The sequence below is a fragment of the Mustela lutreola genome, chromosome 4 (genome assembly GCF_030435805.1).
Source record: "Mustela lutreola isolate mMusLut2 chromosome 4, mMusLut2.pri, whole genome shotgun sequence".
Lineage (NCBI taxonomy): Eukaryota > Metazoa > Chordata > Mammalia > Carnivora > Mustelidae > Mustela > Mustela lutreola.
The window spans coordinates 35167281-35174752 of record NC_081293.1 but is presented as its reverse complement, the minus strand read 5'-3'; positions in this window follow the sequence as shown (position 1 = coordinate 35174752).

Sequence of the window (7472 nt, the reverse complement as noted above, 5' to 3'; positions counted from 1 at the left end):
ACAGATCAAGAAAAGCCACAGAAGCAATTTTTCCCATCTGCGATGCTGTAGATTCTTCTATTTGATGCCCTTGTATCTACCCTGTCGCTAATGGATAACATTCTAACATTTCCCTAAGGCCCATGGACCAAAACAGCAACAACAAAAACCAGAGAAATAGCATCTATAGTCAGAATCTGAGTAAAACTTGAATGTTAGAGACCCACTGAGCAAGGATTCATTCAACTGGCTTTTTAAAATAACTAACTCCAGAAAAAGATGGGTCAAAGACGTGTGTGTGTGTGTGTGTGTATGTGTATATCTCGCCAACTTCAATTTCATTCACAGATGTTGGCAAGTGACTAAAATAAGGGAAATTTTGTTCAAAGCTCAGAGATGAATATACCAAATCCTACAAGCCCCACAGAATTTGAGGAGACTAAGAGATGAGTTAGCAGAGTCAGTCAGGGCTTGTAACCTTTTCTTGAAGAGCTACTTCTGAGTTTCCTTAAATTTTGTGAGCATAAGAGACATAATCATTAGCTTGGTTGGAGAGTGAAAGGTGGGGTTTACTGAGCACACAACTCTATCATCTGCCTGCATGAAGTCCCACAAGTCTCCCCAGGGCCTATGCTAGTGTTTCTGTAGAAGATCAGGCTCGCAGATTCCTTCTCTCCTCAGGTTTGCACAGACATGCTTGTTTGGGAAATGCTGCCCATCTCAGGCTACTCTTGGATATTTGTGATACCTGCCTACATAATAAAAGCTGTTGCATTGAGAAGTTTCAGAATAAAGAAAACCTCATATACTTTAAATCAAGCCCCCAGTCTCATCTCGTGACTCTAACAGGTAGGATATAGCTGCAAGTGACAGAAATTCTGACTCAAAACTAGGATGAACAAGAAGAAAGTTGATACTTCACAAAACAGACATTCAGCAAGGTAAATGGGCTTTGGAGATTTTTCTTCACGTCGTTCTATTCTGGCACTCCAGTTACAGCTTCCTTGTCAGACCCATCTGAGATGGCGGTTCTAGGTGTCATGCTCAGGCCTGGGACATGGGAGAGGAAGGGGAAAGATCATTTCTTCATGAGAAGAACTTCCTGCAAGAACCCTGGCTGGAATCAGGTCACACAGCAACTCCTGAATCAATCACTGACAGAAGACATGGCATTTCCTTCTGAGCAATCCTTCTCGAACTGGGTCAGCTTCCCTAAAGTACGTGGCTGTGTGGAGCAGAAATCTATTCCTGAACAAAACTGGAGCTGTAGCGGGAAGGCAGAGGAGAATGGGTAGGCAGCTGACAGTGTTCCCTACAACCACAGACCCTTTTGCACCTAACCCTCAGTGATGGTTAATTAGATGTGTCAACTTAACTGGTCCACACAGCCCCCAATGGTTAAACAACCCCCAATGGTTAAGCACTATTCTGGGTGTTTCTGTGAAGGTGTTTCTAGATGAGATTAACATCTGAATTGGTAGACTGAGTAAGGCAGATTGCCCCACCTGACATGGGTAAACTCATCCAATTCATCGAAGACCTGAGTAGCATGAGAAGCTGGGTAAAAGTGAACTGACACCTGACAGAGGGCCTGAGCTGTGACACTGGTCTTTCCTAGCCTTTGGACCCTGACTAAAATATCAACTCTTCTCCAGCCTTCAGCCTGCTGGCTTTCAGCCTGGAAGTTACACCACTGACTCTCCTGGTTCTTCAGCTTGCTGACCACACATCTCGGGACTCCTCCAATTACTTATAATGAATGTCTTTTTATAGATACATACACATATGCATCTCCTATTGGTTCTCTTTCTCTGGAGAATCTTAACTAATAAGCACTGTTTTTTTAAAAAATAGTATTTATTTAATTATTTATTTGAGAGAGCAAGAGAGAGAGAGAGAGCAGAAGCAGGGTGCAGAGGGAGAGGGAAAAGCAGGCACCCCACTGAGCAGGGAGCTCCATACAGGGCTTGACACAGGGCTGGATGTGGGGCTAGATGCAGGGCTGAATCCCATAGACCCAGGATCATAACCTGAGCCAAAGGCAGACGCTTAACTGACTGAGCCACCCAGGTGCCCCTATTAATATACACCTGTAATGTCCTCAGAACTTGGCTCCTCCATGCTTTGGGAAATGCTAGAAAGCTTTCCTGGAGAGAGTTCAAATTCTCTCATATAGCATTCCGAGCCCAGTATTCTCCTCTTCCAGCAAGCAAGGTGCTCTTTTGGACCCTTGAGCATTTGCAGGTTCTAGTCCCACTGCTAGTTTCCCCTTTCCCATCCATCAAGTGCCCACTTAGTTCTCAACCACGGTCCAAACATCACATCCTAAAATGAATCTCAACTTCCATCTTCACAATCCACCCTCAGTCTGGTTTAAGAGCAATCAGACAGAGTCCTGGCTCTGCTTCTTTCTAACTATTGGAAACTTGGGCAAGTTGCTTAAACTCTGTGCCTCAATTCCCTTTCCAGAAAATAGGGATCATATAAGTATCTATCTCACAGGGTTGTTTTTAGAATAAGATAAGCCAATGCCTGAAAGCATTCTGAACAGTGCCTGGCATGCAGTAAATGCTCTTTAAATGTTAGGGTTCATTCTGGAATCCCTAATGATCATTCTGGAACCACACTTTGTTCATGCCTCAATGAAAGCCCACTCCACACAGTAATAAGTTATTTGCCTCCACATCTGTCTTCCCAATTAAATCATGAACTCCTCAAGGACAGGAGCTCCTGAGACTCAGCATGATATGTAGTGCTTGGCTGGTTCTCAATGAATGATTTTCATACCTAAGGAAACTAAAATTCCAACAAGATGAAGTGATTGGCCCAGAAGTACCAGAACTTGGAATCTGGGTCTCCCAACTTCTGAAGTCAGGAACTTTGCATGACACCTAGAGATTGCTTCTTCCCACCATGTGACAACATTCCTGTGCTTCAGTTCATTAAACCGTTACTGAACATCTATTATGGGCCAAACACTCTGCCAGGGATCCATGATGAAGAAGCCACAGTCTGTCCACAGGCATCAGATAGCCTTCTCCTAGAAGCAAGCCTCCAGCTAGGAGGAAGGCTCCAACTAAGGCTTCCCTCCATCCAGCCTTCCGCCCCTCCCACCTATCCCCCCTGGCATCATCACAATGACTTCCTGGGTCAACACGCCATGGCCTCCTAGGAATAATGTGCACATTCGGGGCCTTGTTTCCATTTCCACACTTGTGCTCATTTGATGCCTCCCACCTAACACACATCCTCTGCTTCTCAACCTGTAACTGGTGTGACCTAGTTTATTAGCTTGGAACACAAACCTAGTCATTTTTTTCCCCCAGTTAATCCCCTGAAGGTCTTATTAGACCTCCTATTAGAATTGCATTTCCCTCTTTATGTTCTCCTAAAATTTGTACAAGCATACCAGTGGCTTTTTAAGTACAAATAAAACACCAGCTAGAAAATCTAATCTGGGGGCTCTGGGGAGTGCATAGTGGGTTAGCCCTCCAACTTTTGGTTTTGGTTTCGGTTCAGGTGATGATCTCAGGGTTGTGAGATTGTGCCCTGCATTGGGCTCTGGGCTCAGCATAGAGTCTGCTCAAGAGTCTCTCTCTCCCTCCTTCTGCTCTCTCCCCACCTCTCAAATAAATAAGTCTTTTTAAAAAGAAAAGAAAAGGTGGGGAGAGGAAGAGATGGGAAGGGACAGGAGCTAAGAGGAGGGGAGGGGAGAGGGAATAGAGAAAGGAAAAAGAAAAGGGGAAAGGGAAAGCAAAAGAGAAAAGAAAAACAAGAAAATGAAACCTGCTCACTGCCTCACACAGACTCTTGCTTGCTTGCTGTCAGCCCCATGGTTAGGGCCTGGTCCAACTCCTAATTCAGGTTGTTAGCTACAGCTCTTACAATCGCAGCTCTCTGCTGAGACCTGCCCTCAGAACTTTAATCTAGCAACTTCCATAGCCATCATTAAGACAAATAAAGTCCCAGTCATAAAGACAGACTCCTCTATTCCTCAGGGTAAGTCCCTCCCTGGAGTAATATTCTGCTAGTCAGTTCAAAGTCCTGACCACCCTGGTCCACACTCATCAGATTTCCCTCACTTCCAACCCCACTCCCATCCTTTGTCTTCAGAAGGGCCTTTAAAAAGGGGCGGGGGGAGCTTGTATGCAAATTGACCCAACCTTCTTCAAGTGCCACAAACCAGAGGGGGAAGCCACTAAACAGGTGGTCCTGGTTACACCTTCCTCCCAGGGCAATAGGTGTCTGCTTACATTTGCTTAACAAAGAAACAGCATTTGTGACTCTTCATGCCCCAAGATGAACATCTATGTCCATCTTCTCAGAGGTATGATGATAGTTTCTCAGTCTCCATTGTTTTTCTAGATGGTAACGTATTATACAACTATCTCAGGTCTCATCCTTCAAGGCCCAGAGAAAGGATAAAATATCTTTCTTCTAAAATTCGTATAGTGCTTATATACAGTCCATATCTTGATTTATTCATTTGTTGAACAAATATTTATTGTGTACCAACAATGTACCAGGCCCAGGCACTGGCACTGCAAAATTAAATGGGCCACAGCCCCTGCCTCTAGCGCCTACTAAGCACATGGTTTCTATATTGAGCTGTGCTGGTCATTGTGACAGTTGCCAAATCCGTGTGCCCACAGCTGTAATGCCAGAAGGCCCACTCGTTCTGTTACAGTTAATCTGGTGTGTGATAGATAAGGTTGCAGCTTCGATCAAATTGCAGGCCAGCTTCTGCCTTCCCATAATCATGACTATTACCTCTTTCTACCCCAGCCTATCAGCACCTGCTCCATTTGAAAGGACGGTGAAAAAGGATCTCCTACCCTCCTACAGAAGTATTTGTAAGTGATAAGGCAGAAAGCATCTTAGCTGAGACATAAACACGAAGCATTCAGTTGGGTTTCTGAAAAGCCTATAACTTGGTAGATTAATCAAAAACTAATTCAATTTGAATGAATTGAATATATTTGAAAGCAAATATACAAATGTTTATATGGTAACTGCCATACGGCCTGAGGAGTAGTCAGTTACAATCAACGTTTTGGACCTTCTTTGTTTTTTTGAAACTAACAATCATTCTATTGTACATAGAGTTATTTTGTAAATATAAATTCTTTTGAGTGAAGGGGAAGGAAAAGGAAAAGGAAGGCCTGAGATGGAGTGCCTACCTGCCTACAAAAAAGATAACCATTTGAAGTTGAGTGAGATCATGGATGCTAATAAAACTTTCCCCAGTCTCCAGAGCCCAGGTGGAGGAAACAGGACAGGTTTCTGAGTGAGTGCGGAATCCAAGAGAAGGAACCAATAGCAACAGTGGCTGAAGAAAAGCTGGACTTGAGGTCCAGCCAGCAAAGAGTAGATTGTACTAAAAGCTGGGGCTGAGAAAGTCACTCAACAGACCAGGAGATCACTGGAATCCATATAGCCAGGTGACACTGGACTCCGAGACTTTGGAGCGAGCACACCTGTAAATTGCTTTCTGACATATCACGTACCCACTGAAATTCCTAGCAGGGGAGTCACATTTAGCTCTGGAAGGGTCATATGCTTCAGATGATTCACCACCAAACAAGTCTGAGGCAGAAGGAGGAACAAGGAATCAAGTTTTAGGTCTTAGGTCACAGGCCAAGAGAAGGGAAAGGCTCCCAGGGGGGACTGAAAGTGACCAACATTAAAAGGGTAGCCTCCCATTGAAGGGTGTCATCCAGGAATCCATATAGCCAGACGACACTGGACTCCGAGACTTTGGAGCACACCTGTAAATTGCTTTCTGACATATCACGTACCCACTGAAATTCCTAGCAGGGGAGTCACATTTAGCTCTGACCACAAGCTAAGCTAAGAATCATTCGCCTACAGGAGGGACCACGAGGTCTCCTAAAAGGCCTAGCTTGCAAGGAGAAGGCCATCACACTGCACGCTTGGCCCGGGTCCCAGCTGCATCCTGTCTTAGTGGAGACTAAGTGGCCTTGTGTGAGCCCCAATTGGCTGGCATCAGTGGGCTGAGAGTTAGACCCTGGTTGGGTGAGCTTCAAGGCAATGCACAGTTCTGAAATCTTAGCTCATAGTCAAGGTGAACCCCACAAGGAACATTTGGAGCAAGGACTGGCCAGGACAAGTCGATCCAGAGTTATCCCTCAAGCTTCTACAAAGCTCAGACATTAGGAAGGGGCCATTTTGCCCATGGACATCATCTGGGGTATATGATAGGCCAGTTTACTGAGGCATTCAAGGAATTTTAAAAAAAAATTACTTAGCGGGTGATTGGGAGAAGCTTCTAAGGATAAGAGAACAAGAGTATTCGGAGAAGGTGAAGGGTTAAGAAGTAGGAATTAATGAATATCTCCACGCACCAGCTGCTTTATCTGTATTCTATCTCTTAATCCTGAAAAAAATTCCATAAAGGAAATGTGACCTCTCTGCATGTGGCAAATGAGAGAACAGATTCGAAAGAGAGAGTGAGCTGCCCATGGATGCTAGGAAGTGGCTGCGTCAGAACACAAAGCCAGCTCTCATTTTTGGCAGAGCCTTTGTTTTCCCAATTAGATTGAAAATCTAATTCAATAACAACAAAATATTAAATGCCTATTATTTAATAAGGCACAGAGCTGGGCCCTGTGGGCATATACAAATATGAACAAGACTCACGGTCTCTGCCTCATAGGCTACCAGGAGACACAAGAACTATAATTGTAAAGGCTAGAAACTGACAGCAGAGAAAATCACCGGTATTAATGGCTCCTCAACCTCACCTTGTGCGCTTACGCCTCAGTCCCTAGGTCTGACCAGACCGACCAGTCTGCCCAAGACTAGCTCATTCCAGCCTCAGAGTTTCTGCATTTGCCCTTCCCCCTCCCTCTCCGACCTTCCCCAGCTCAGTGTCACTTTCTCAAGGAGCCCTTACCTATCTCCCTTTCCTCCTATACACACACCTTCACTCCCTTCCCTCCCTTCTGGGGAAGGACACTTAAGGACAGGCTTTGAAGTCTTACTGTCTGGATTCCAGTCCTAGCTTCACCACTACCTAGCTGCGTGATTTTGGGTAAATTAGTGACTCCTTGAGCTTCCTGTCTATGGGTAGATAATAACTGCATGGAGTGCAGAGTGTTTTTGTGAGGACAAAAGAGAAAAATTAATGAGAATACCTAGAGCAATGACAAGCATATAGAAACTGCTTAATATAGGACAGCTCTTGCTGTTATTGTTTCTTGTGTTTCCTTCCCACTAACATGTAAGCTCCATGAAGGCAGGAATGTGGTCTGTCCACCAAAGACACAGTAGTCCCACCATAAATACTTACTGAATGAATAACTTTCTATGTACCAGGCATGGTTTATCCATGGTTATTACAATAACTCCATGAAGGAAAAACTATCAGCACCCTCATTTTACAGATAAGGTTTAGAAAGGCTGAGTACATTTCATAAAACCACATAGCCAAAACATGGTGAGCCAGGATTCAGACCAAGCAGCTCTATCCT